Source organism: Ursus americanus, chromosome 4 (assembly GCF_024610735.1).
Source record: "Ursus americanus isolate L20-20 chromosome 4, mUrsAme1.1.p, whole genome shotgun sequence".
NCBI lineage: Eukaryota > Metazoa > Chordata > Mammalia > Carnivora > Ursidae > Ursus > Ursus americanus.
The window spans coordinates 25546258-25559728 of NC_142130.1; the positions used below are offsets into that span (position 1 = coordinate 25546258).

The 13471-nt window shown below is 40.2% G+C and overlaps 1 protein-coding gene across 1 annotated transcript in view; it reads left to right on the forward strand.

Annotated features, from left to right (window-relative positions):
* The window catches only part of TPRG1 (tumor protein p63 regulated 1), a 198704-nt gene that overhangs the window by 120295 nt on the left and 64938 nt on the right, over positions 1 to 13471 (forward strand). The gene's annotated exons all lie outside the window — the stretch shown is intronic.

Sequence of the window (13471 nt, forward strand, 5' to 3'; positions counted from 1 at the left end):
GGACACGGTGGGCATGGCTGCCATGATGGGAGCAGGGCCAAAGCAGTAGTCAGAATGGTTTGATCCACAGAGATCTTTGGCATTGGTTAATTGGTTGTTTTGTCCCTAGAGCAAAAATAGATGGGCAGTGCACTCATGTCTTATTCGATCTGTATAAGAAGAAATGAATGGAGGTGTGACTTGAGTTAGCACCTGCCACCCCAGGACACCATATCCTCACTGAATTCAGATTGCCCAATTCAATGGCAGCAGTTCCCACTGTCATTTCTGCTGTCAGAGAATAACCACAGTGGAGGTACAGCCCAAGCATGTCGAGATTCCCCTCATAAATGTATTTCACGTGGCTTGGGTTAAAGAAGTGTCTCTGGTCCTTCACAGGGGACACAGAAGGGAGGTGGGGGTCCTACATAATAATACACTTTAGCCTTTAGATGCCTTCCTTGGGCATTTCAACTTCATTCAGTATATACTTCCTTTGGCCCCATGTTTTAGGCAATTAACCAAGCAAACTATTTGAACCATTTTTAGTGGTTCATACACATTGAATCTAGAATTACAGCCTGGTGCAGTGTAATCAATAAATTTTGTCTGCTCCAATATTATATTTCTTCCACTCTGCTCTAATATCCTTAGGATTGATTCCCATTCATGTTCTCCAGTTTTTTGTTGGTATAAATTGGCAAAACTTCACAATTATTTTGGGGTATATTATACCTTCTCATGGGTTGCACCTTTTTAGTTACTTGTTAGAAACTGAATTTGGTTATGAGTCTACAAACAGTGAGAATGGATTATTGTACATTTAATCAAGTGCTGACTCCAGCTATACTATGGATCCAGATGTGTGGAAGTTTCTCTCTCTCCCTTTTTTTTTTTTCTTTTTGCATGAGCAAAAGATATATTCCCTGACAACTGGTATGCTGGTTTTTTGTTGTTGTTGTTGTTGTTTTGTTTTTTTTCTTTTTGCCTACTATTAGAGATCATGAGGGGTAATTTGCTTTCAGCTGTTGGAACCACTAGTACACTCAAGATTATATCAACCTTCCAAACCTATGTCATACTCTAGTCAAAGGGAAATTGATTTCCTCTCTGTTCTATACGACATCACACTGGTCTGTTTCACTGATGAGATCATTTTGATTTAACCAAGAAAACAGGGAGTAGCAACTACTCTAACACTTGTGTGACGTGTGTATGGAAATATATCACCCCCAAATTCTGAGACTTTTGTCACCCAAAGTCAAACTGATGACTTTTCTAGGGGATCAGTGGTCTGGGACATGTCAAGATAGATGTCCAAAGGCAAAGAGCAAATTTTTGCCCACCTTGACGGACAAAGAGCCACAGTGCCTAATGGGGTTCTTTAGATTTTGGAGGCAATGTATACCTCACTTGGGTCTGCTGCTTGAACCCATTGTCCATTTAGTGCAAAAGGTTGCTAGTTTTGAATGGTGCACAGAATAGGAGAAAGATCTGGAATGGGTCCAGGCTGCAATGCAGGCTGTTTTATCACTTGGATTATATACTCAGCAGATGCAATGTTGCTTGAAGTGTCTGTGGCAGATTGAGAATCCCGTGTGGAACCTTTGGCCAGCCCCTGTAGGTGAATCGCTGGATAGACATTAGGATTCTGAACAAAGGTATTCCATTCTCTTACATAACAATTTTCCTTTTGGATTGCTACACGGCAGTTGTAGAGATTGAGCACTCGACCACAGGCCACCAAATTGTGGTGCAGTCTACACAGCCCATAAGGAACTTGATGTTGTCTGACTTATCAAGTCAAAAATTTGGATACGCACAGCAGCCCTCTATCAATTGGAGGTGATATATACATGATAAGTCTCAAACAGGTCCTGAAGTTACGTGTAAGTTGCATGAGTAAGTGTCCCAGAAAACCGTGATACATATCTCTACTACATTTTCTTCTCTCCCTCAACCCACACTATGGCTTTGTTGAGAGCACCCTACAACCAGTGGGTTGGGGAAATTTTTTTGAACCTATTTACACATGGTTTTACATGATATGCTGCACCAGCTGGAAGTACGCTGTTGTGACACCTACTCCATCCGTGGTCCCGAGAGAGAGTAGAGAGAAAAATTCCTCATAGGGAGCCGAATAAATAAAATGCCACTTACATGGACTGCTTTACTGCTACTTTCCATTTTGTAAATGAAGAAACTGAGACCTGGAATAGTGATATGACCCAGTTACTGGCACCCAGACCTCACGCAGCCACCACAGCTTGCTAATGGCGGAGAGATGATGACACTTCTTCCATCCTGCCTATATCAGGTTTGGGTTCAGTTCTACATGATATAAACCATTTTACTATTTTAAATGTGAAGTGTTTTAATATATGGAAGTAAGTACTCACAGCGTTGTTAGAAAGTCTGGAGGCCCAAGCTCTAGGCTGGAGCTCCGGAAGTCATTCCCAGGACAGCATTGCAATCTCTGCCTTATATAGGAAACTAAGCAATTAGGAAGTTGTTATCCCAACAGAAGGCACCAGGATCACGCCCCTGAGCTACAGTCTAATGATCAGGAGCTTCCGTTAGACCTGCTGGCTTCAGAGCTACGTTGCACCTGCTAGGTGTGTACCAGCAAGATAAATGTGATGCTTTCTGTCCCCTTCTTTCTAACTTATCCTGAAGCAGGACATGGAAAGAACATTCCACTTCTTCCTCTTAATAATAATTGCAAGGATTTATTGAATGTTCATAAGTACCAGGCAGTATGCTAAGGTTTTTGCATTCACTGTATCAATGAATCTTATAACTCTGTCAGTAATATATTAATGTTATGCTAAGGTTTTTGCATTCATTGTATCAATGAATCTTGTAACTCTGTCAATAATATATTAATGTTACAACCTCCATCTTGAAATGAAACAGAGTAAAAGAGGCGAAGAATCTTGTCCAAGATTGTGTATTTGTAAATAGAAGACCTGGATTAAATTAGAATTTAAGGACACCCAAAATCCAGCTACAAGGAATCTGAGGCTGTGGTATTAACTTTCTAACTTCTACAGTACAAAAGGCCCACTAGAACAAGGTTAGTTGTTGAACTGGCCATCCTACTGGATCTTCACTTATCTTAAAGATAACTGCTAAACTGTTTTCTCCCCTGATTGACTGTGAAGTCCTTGAAGGTACCCCTAGTGTCTCCTTCAACACAGACCCTTACATTATATGCAGTCAGTGAATGTGTTTTTATGATCCCGATGCCATAGGCATTTTGGGTTCAACCCATTTCAGTAGTCCATGTTAAACTTTCTGTGAAACCACTGCTTTTTTGTGATCTGGTTTTACAGAGCAGCAGCCCAGCTTAGGCTTTCTCCCTGATTTTAGAAAGAAATAGCATTTTGATTTTAGCAAAATCCTTTTTATGCTCCAGATTTTGTTGTGGTTACGTCAAAAACATATAACAATACTCAGTGTATCATAGTTATGGAAAGTGAGGAATGGCATTTCACTGAGTTTAAAAAAAAAATCATAAGACTAGCTGAGTGACGCCCAGAGGGCCAGTCAGGGGCTTGCTGGTTTCAGAACAGAGCTCAGTTAGAAGTATGGCCATATCTAGAATAAACAGAACATGATGACCTGGTAGATACTATAGCCAGAAGAGGTGTATCAAAAAGAAGAGATAAGCTGAGGCTCTCCCAGACTGCCACTGATTTCAGGGAAAGTGACCTGACCTGCAAGCAGTGGAGACCAGCCATCTGAATCTAGTGACTTCTCACTAAAAGTGAGTGACTTCAACACTACAGGTAGGGGGTGTAGAGAGTAAAAGTGATTTTCACAGAAAATACAATGTGTCCGGATTTGGATAAGTTGAGTATGAGGGCTATGGGACATAAAGTGAAAATATTCTATCTAACCAGCAGGCGCATGTGAAGGCGTGTTGTTCAGGAGAGAGGATCTTTGGCTGGAGATAAAGGTCAAGGAGTCATCCAAGAATGAGTGCTAGTTAAAACCGTATGTGTAGATGAGATTGTAGAACTTTCTGTAATAATAGAAACCATAATTCTGTGCTGTCAGACACAGCAGCCATGAGCCAAGAAATGTGGCAGGTGAGACTTACAAACCAAAATTTTTATTTTATTTTATTTTATTTTATTTTATTTTATTTTATTTTATTTTATTTTATTTTATTTTATTTTATTATTTTATTAAATTCCATAGAGCCACATATGTCTAGTGGCTATTCTATTGAACAACACATAGAGAATGAAGAAAAGAGATGGCTGAAAATGAAATCCTTAATAACAAAATGCTGTCTATAAATGAGGTTATCTTGATGCCACGAAAGACAAACCAGAACACATGCCTTTCTGAACTGTTTTTTTTTTCTTTTATATTTTATTAAATGTTAAAGAAAATCAAATGGTACAGAAGAGTTTCTGTTGGAAACCAACAGCTTCCCAACTCATCTCCAACTTCCAACTTAGTGGCAACTTATTTTCAGAGCCTTTCTGGTTCTGCTGCTAGTTACCTTGATGACTCTGGCAAATATGTTGATATTTCTGTATATTGATTTATCAACATCAGGTATGATCTATTGACTTCCTCTATGAAAGAACCAGACTTAGTTCACATATACTATACTTCACACTTCCCTTGCATCTTTAAATGTCTATTATTTTCTTTTCTTTTGATTATATTTCTTACTTAGATGATCTGTTTTCACTTTGATTTCCCTATCAACTTTAGTTTCTATCTCGTCTCCCCTCTGTGTCAATAAAGATGTTAGTGAGATAACGTTAGCTTTTCTCGGCAACTCTTATTTTTTGCCTTTGTCAAATATGTAGTTGCTTCTGCATTATTCATTAACCTTCTTTTCTGGAGTCATAGTAAGTGTGTCACGCTCACTGTGTACTTAGTAATCCTGAGGAAAGCGGTGATGGGAATCACTTCCTTGTGGAAGGAGGGATGTGAAACAAAATATCTGCTCCTTAGCTTCAGTCCTCCATCTTTGCTGGTGCACAATAACAGCTCATTACCTATATGTCTTCAACCTTCTCATATATTTTATTTTAGTGATTCTCTCACAGAGAGAATTAATTAATAATAAGCTATTAATATCCTTGTTTTGCAGAGAAAGAAATCAAATAGAAATAAATAGAATGACTTGACCAAGGTCATGTAACTGGGAAGTAGGTACATTGAGAGTCGATTAGATTTTCTGAGGAGATAGCACCTCAAAAATCTGTTCTCCGTAAGTTTTTCTAACCAGTCAAGTTTGCAAAAAAGTTTATGGGTTGGGTTTCTTGATTTGGGTTTACAGTCCATGGTTCATGTTGGAGCAGAGAAATTTGAAGCTCGTGTACTGTGACCACATTTTCTTTCAAGGAACTGTAGAAGTGCCCCCAGGCATCTGGGTGCTTCATGAATTCAACCTGGCAAATGCTTACCTATGGGGAAAGAATCATCTAACATTAAACTAACATTTACCAAGCACTCATGTGCTAGTGTCGGGGCTTGGATATTTCATATATGTTATCTTATTTAACCCTCAGAGCAACTCTCTCAGTAGAGAATATTTCAGAGAGAGAATTGAGTAGTTGGGATTTTAATAATTCATCAGTATGATTGAGTCCTCTCTTTCTGTAAAATGGGCTAGAATACTTCTCTCCTGACATATTTCGCAGATGTGCATATTTGGAACATGAATTGGATTTGGCAAAATCTCATGAGATTAAGTGGTTTGGTTGCTTGGGAGCTAGGCAGTATACAAATATAATGCTGATGAGTAATAGGGAAGTGTTATAAGGCTTTGTTCCTGTTACCAGCAAGGGAATGGACCCAGATTGGCATTGGGAGACTATTCCTGTGTGCAACGAAAAATTCTCTGAACGCTCTTCTAAACTGCCCAATTCCCATGAGGGTAGTCCTAGAGTGATTGTAGAGTAAGAATGAGTTTCTGACCCACAAACCCCACCCGGGACAGGTCCTGTCATTTTTAGTGATCCTGTGTTGAATGCAACCTTATTAAAGAGGTATTACAGGCAAGGGACAGATCCACATTTCATTCAGTTTATATGACATAGGGGCACTCTTTAAGAAAAAATAACATAATATTATAAATACAAAATTAGGCACAAAATGAATATTTTTGAGTAATAAAATACATCACAATCAATTACAAAATTTGTAGCTATTACAAACCTGACAAATACTACAAAAAATAAAAAATCCAGACAATAACATACTACCTTTATTAACTCACCTATCCATATACTGTACACTTGAAACTAATATAGCACTTTATGTCACTTATGCTTCAGTTAAAAAAAAACACCTTAATACTTTAGTCAAACCCATTATTGACTGCATATTGGTTGATTACCTCTTCCTAAGACAATATGATTTTTAAAATTATTTTCTGTAAAGAGAGTATTCTATTTTTCCTTAGTTGATTGAATGTATTTTTACAAAATAGTTATTTCTAATCAGGTAAGTTTCATCTAGCTTCATGGTTTATCATTGATAATGAATAATATCTATCAAATTTCTTCCACATGTAAGAAATGAGATTTGGGGAAAAAATTTTTTAAGATTTTATTTATTTATTTGACAGAGAGAGAGCAAGAGCATAAGTGGGGGAGCAGGGAGTCCGATGCAGGGCTTGATCCCTGGGATCCTGGGATCATGACTTGAGCCGAACTGACAGAGCTACCCAGGCGCTCCCTGAATCCAGTGATTTATTTATTTATTTATTTATTTATTTATTTATTTATTTATTTTAAATTGGTTTTTTAAAATTTTTTATTTATTTATATATTTATTTGGCAGAGAGAAAGAGACAGACATAGAGAGAGCACAAGCAGGGGGAGCAGCAGAGGGAGAGGGAGAGGGAGAAGCCGGCTCTCTGAGCAGAGGGCCCAACATGGGGCTCAATCCCAGGATCCTGGAATCATGACTGAGCCGAAGGCAGACACTTAACAGACTGAGCCACACAGACGTCCCTGAATCCATGTCTTTTAAACCTTGTTCTTCTTCATTATCCTCATGTTTCCTGTGCCAGATGCCTGAGGGCCCATTAGTATTGCCAGGGAACTGAACTTTGGCCGTTCCCGCCTTTTGAAGATTGGTGCTAGTTAGTTGTAGAAGTGTTCTTGGGGCCCATTCTATACCAAGATAAACAATAACTTCACTCGTCATGAAAGCGACTGGGAATCACATAATTATATCTTACCCCCCAACTAACTGTTAACTTACCTCAGCTTCCCCTCAGCCAGATTTCACAAATGCCCATAGCCATTCTGGCTTCCATCCGGAACGGAAAGTAACGATGAAGGCAGAATAGAAAGGAATAGCATTCTTAATCAATTGTAGTTAAAATATCTTACTTTTGAAAATAAGAAAGAAAGAAAAAAGGAAGATAGAAAAAAGAAAGGAAGAAAGAAGAAGGAAGGAAGGAAGGAAGGAAGGAAGGAAGGAAGGAAGGAAGGAAGGAAGGGAAGAGAAAGGCCAAAGGAATACATTGCTAAGATCCCTTTCATAGCCTTAGAAGGGACACCTTAAAGGAAGTATTTTGAATTTAATCTTCACAGTAAAATCTACTGTGACCTCAGAATGGTAGAAGGAGTAACAGATTTGCACTGCAAGACCTTGATTGGAGTCCTGGCTCTCCTACTGATTCACTATATGGTCCTTGGACAAGTTATTCAATACCTGATCCCTCAGTTATTCCTTTAAAAAAATGAGAAGCAAACTGAGGGCCTCAGAGGGGAGGGGGGTGGGGGAATGGGATAGGCTGGTGATGGGTAGTGAGGAGGGCACGTATTGCATGGTGCACTGGGTGTTATACGCAACTAATGAAGCATCGAGCCTCACATCGGAAACCGGGGATGTACTGTATGGTGACTAACATGATATAATAAAAAATCATTAAAAAAAAAATAAACATCTCATCAACCAAAAAATAAATAAATAAATAAATAAAAAATAAAAATAAAAAAATGAGAGTTTTGGCTAGATAACACCTGGAGTTTTCTTCTCCCTCTGATGTGATGTTATATCAAATAGAACTGACTGCAATAGCAAAATCCACACAAATGGGGGCTTCCCTGCCTTCCCAGGCTCAGGGCACATAGCATCTAGGCCTAAATTCAAGAGTCAGAAGCAACCCTGGCCATTTCCACCTCGTTCTGGAAGTGACTGCCTTGTTTTTCAAGAACTCAGTCTGTCAGCCCTTTTAAGGAGAAAGGTGTTGTCTTTCTGGGACTCCAGTTGCCTTTGCATCCCGGTGATCTCCTGGTGAGTCACAAGATGATTGATGAGGGGCTTGTTTCCATGGTGACTTCTTCAGCCCTTCCCAGCAGCTGGAGAGCTTAACCCAGCCCTGACATGGCTTCCTCAGTTGGGCTGGGCATCCACTTAAGCAAAACATTCAGGGCAGGACTTGACAGCTCTGCACCGTGGGCCTTGGAAAGGATTCCAGAGGGAGAAGGGTGGGAGCATGGTGAAACCACTCATCTGTGCTCTCATTTTTTCCATGGGTTAAGGTCTCAAGGGGTATGTCCTAGCTAGAAAGGAACGTTAATGGCAGAGAAGTCTTGAGAGGCCCTCCATTGCTGAATGAAACATTTCTTGGTGGGCGGGGCTGTCCAGTGAGTTTTCCTATACCATTTGCTTCTGACCTTCTTACAGTAATCTTCTATCTTCCCTGGTCCATTGAGCTAAATTTGCTGCGTCTCGATCTCAGTAAAGTCCACCTCTTTGCCATCAATCAACTCGCTGACGATTTTGGATTTGACCTCTTCTAGTTGCCTTTTCCCCAGGTCTGTCAAAATAAACCCAAAAGCCATCTGCTTGAATGGAGAATCATGCCTAAAAGTTAACAGACGGTCACAGCTGTGTTAGAAGATTCAGGCGTGAGTACGTTCTAAAATAGAACTTGGCCACGCAGGGCATGGAGACATGCTATGCTCAACACTGCCAGAGAATGTGGCCCTGAAGCTTGGGTTTTTCACGCCTCAAACTCATTAAACCCCCAGCCTACATTTCACACATCATGTCCCTCCAGAATCCCTGGCTCCCTTCCTTTAAACAGAGCACCTTTTTCTTCCTCAGGTAGCTTCCACTGGTCATTTCCCAATTTGTTATTGATATTACTATTCATCCTGAATTTTCTGAATGCCAAGGTTATAACAGTAGGGACCAGAATGTCCCTCCGAAGGGAAGAATTGCTCTAATTATTAGAATTAATGGGTTATAGGCACATAGGGCTGGAGGGGATCCTAGAAATCATGTAATTCTACCACCGTCCTCCTATTGCTTGGGCAAAAGGGGAACCAAAGGTCACACAGGCAGTTTGAGCCATTACCAAGAAAGTGGAAACTGATTCCTTGCCCTGTGTTTACTTCTATGAAACCAATTCAAAATCGTTATTGTTAACACCAAGTAATTTTGTAAAGTTTATAGAAGTAGGTACCTAATAGAATCAACTAGCTGATTCTCTTGATCTTTTGCTTTAGTTTTAGAGTAGAACCTGGTCTAGAAGTGCCAAAGAAATTACCCCCTGATGTCCACAAAAATCCGGGACATTTGTTTTCATTATCCAAATCTCCACGTACATCTATCGTAGTTCATAACTAGATGCATTGATGCATTACCATATTCATTCAACAAGCCATCTGACTGTGAACTACTGACTACTGACTGTGTACAGGTGCTCTTTCTCAAACTGGGGGGTGCTGGGAAAGGAAATATGCGAAAGCCTAGGTGGGGTTCCCTCCAAAAAAGAGAGCATAACTTCCTTTTATTTCTGTACTCTAGGACTCTAGAATAAGGTGGGTCGGGATACCTATTTTAAATAGGTTAAAGATTCTTAGGGAAAGAAGACAAAATGATTAAACCAGGATATGCATAGAAGGCTTTTAGGGAAGGTAGTATTTGAACTGGTCTTAAAGGATAGGTGGGAATTGTACATGTGCACAACAGTAGCAGAGCAAGAATCTAAGATGGGGAAGTAGTGTGGACATAGCACATGGGTGGGGATTGAGGGTTTAGGCGCCAGTTTGTAGCCAGCTGATGCTATATCTCACAGCTGAGTGGGAAGGAGGAGGAAGCACAAAGCTCTAATCAGAAAGCAGGGATTCTCAATGAGTTATACCTAAGTTTCTAGGTATGAATTTCCATATCCAGAAGAAAACCTAAACAGGTAGGATTTTCATATTTTGAGACTTCCTCATTGTAGCCATTTCCCTATAAAAAGTCTCAACGTCCTGGGGCTTGCCTAGGTTCAAATCCTGGCACTACCACTTGCTAACTCTGAGACTTTATGCAACTCACCCAATCCTCTCTGATCTGTTGTCCCTCCCTTCCTTCCTTCCTTCCTTTCTCCCTCCCTCCCTCCCTCCCTCCCTCCCTTCCTGTTAGAGTATGGAGTAGACTGTCCTGCTGGAGGGAAGAATTACCCTAATTATTAGAATTAATGGATTGTAGGCATGCAGAGCTGGATGGGATCCTTATATAAGTTGCATGTGAGAATTCAGATGACACAAATCATGAACATTTCTCAGTATAGTACTGGGCATATATTAATATTTAAGTTCTTCCCTCTGACCTCAGCCTACCAAGGTCATGAAGACAAGTATGGCAACCTAACTGATTGAATCTCTTCTTCAGGCTTGGGTTTAATGTTGACACACAAAAGAGTCACTGTAGTTATGTGTAACGAGATCAACTGTCCTGGTTTTTCCAGGGCCAGGGGGTTTCCTGGGATAGTCCCAAGCAAATTAGGATGGTTGGTCACCTCACACTTCTATCTAAGAGTGGAGGGTCCAGGGCCAGACCATCTAGGGTAAAATCTTAGTTCTGCCATTGCCATATGCATAACCTTGGGCAAGTTACCCAACACTCTGTGCCTCAGTTTCTTCATCTGCAAAATACAGATTAAGATAATAATGCTGACCTCATAAAGTTGTTATGAAGATTTAATAAGTTAATATATATAATGTGAGCTATTGTTTGCCGTAGAAGATGCCAAAGGCTCTTTGTCTCTACACACCCAACTCTAATTTCCTTAGACAATAATTTACAAAATAGCTTGTTGAAAGGAATTAAATCAATTTCTACTTGTGTCCTTACTATCTTCACAAGGGATTTGAGGTGGAATGAGACCCTCCTCCAGATGTCTCTGGAACCCTGAGCTGGGCCTGTTTTCACACTTGTTGCACTGTGTTGCTTGCTCATGTGCACCATTAGGTGCAAATGGAAATCTGTGAGAGCCTTTGGGGTGGGAGGAGACTGAATCTCATTTCTCAGGTTCCTTCCACCCCTCAACCCCACCTTGCAGAGGGCGGTGTGGTGAGGTGGATGGAATACAGGGTCGGGAGTCAGGACACTAGTTTAACCGTGGCCTGGTGTTCCCCTCTCTGGATCTCAGCTTCCTAATCCTTTAAATGAGGGCAGTGGGCAGCATGATCCCGCTGGGGCCTTTGAATCTGAGTACAAACACTGCATGGATGCATTCTCTTGTGTTCCTCTCTTTAGCTCAGGAAATGGAGACGAGAGAAGCAGACAAGTCTCCTTGCATTTCCCAAAATGTCTTCCCATCCCAAAGAGCAGAATTCTGAAGCCTTACACAAAGGCTAGTAGGCTCTGCCCCCTCTAATTACGGCCCATTAAGGCCCCAGATCCCTCCTGTCTGCAGAAGGTGCTCTTTAACATTCTCGCTGGCAGTGCCTTTGCCCAGGACGCAAGCCATTGCACTCACTTCTGTTGATGTTTATGTTGAGAAAGTAGATAATCCTCACTGCAGTGACAAGTTGATTGAAGCAAGTAAAAACCGAATAGGGTTTAGAATTCTAATTGCTGACAGATTCATAATGGTTGGTGAGCCTGGTGTCTGCCTGGCTGCCTCGCTGTTGAGAACAAAGTGTGAAGTTAAAGGGTATATTGTTTCTGGTATGAGATTTCTCAACCCCAGAATTGTTTCTTTTTGAATGGAGGTGTGAGAGAGAAGTGTGGCTTTCTAAAAAATGATGAAGAAAAACATCCACAGCACTTAAAATAGGGGGAAACAGGCAACCAGGTGGGGTTTTCTAGTAAAAAGGGAATGTAGAGATGGGTGTAGGGAGGAGGACATCTGGGTTCTCATTGAAAGACGACACTGTATCACTTGGGGCAAGTCAGGTAACCTCTTTAATTTGTCTGTTAAATGGGTGCGTTAGATTGAATTTGTTTACAATTTTGTTATGTTACAGTAGTTTTCTACTATTTCTAGGAAAAATAATATACAAGTGGAGAAAGTCAGAATAGTTTTGACTGAAGCGTCCTTAAACCCCTGGAACTAGTAGAGAATATTTACTATCTATCTATTGATATCTATATGTGCGAATGTGATTTTATACATAGTAGATTTCAAGGATTTACAATTTTTCTAATACTGGCTGTCCCTGGGTTGACAAGGAGGGCAGTGAGATTTGGGGTTAGGGAAAAAGAATTCAGATGATATCTGCACAGTTTCATTTCTTATAATACATATGTTTGAAATAAATATGACAAAATATGAACAGTTGTCAAATAGGTGTGGTGGGAAGCACAGGTGTTATAATAGTTAAATACTTTTTGTGCATCTATTTCTCTAAATTAAACATGAAGTTGTCTAAATATTTATTACCCCTTCAAATTCTAGTATTTTGTTATTTTGTAAGATTCTCTCTTTGAACCTCAACTTCCTCATTCATAAGATAAGAAAGTAGGTCCAGACTATCTCTAAGATCCTCTGAATCTCTAAATTCTATTTCTGGTAAGAAAATAATAACAGGATGGCTAATTGACAGACCAGGCAGAACCTATTGTTTTTAGCCAATATGCTGGAAGATTGTATTGAGACATTCTTGAAAAGAAACATGGTAATTTTGTCTTCCTCTCACTTCCCAGTGATTCTATGTAGACACATACATAGTTCCCAGTTGCTCGTTTTAAAATCTGACATTTGGCAATTCCCGGCAGTATTTCTCTGACTTTGCAGAAATCACCACTTTGAGTAAGAGGAAAGTGTGATTCTTTGAAAGGAGGAATGAGCCCTTGGAAGGAAGTGTTGTTTGGGCATTAGAAGATCCAGGATTTGGGTCCTGTCTCTAGTACTCTCTACCTGGGTGACTTTGGAAGATTCACTTTAACCTCTTAGAGACCTCGTTTCCTCATTTGTAGAGTGAACGAAATGACTTGAACCAGGTAATCTTTAAGGTCTCTTCTGTAAGGGAAAAAAAGAGTGAACATTGTACTTGAGAATAAAACAACTCCAGGAAGAGATCTGAGATGAATAGCAACAGATTAGGAATACCATAGGTAGAGCTCAATGATTTTAGTGATTAGACCAGCTGTGGCCAGGATACTGCCGCATCTAGGAGCCAAGGATACTGCCATTCCGTAGTCATCTAGGAGCCAAGGATACTGCCATTCCGTAGTCATCTAGGAGCCAAGGATACTGCCATTCCGTAGTCATCTAGGAGCC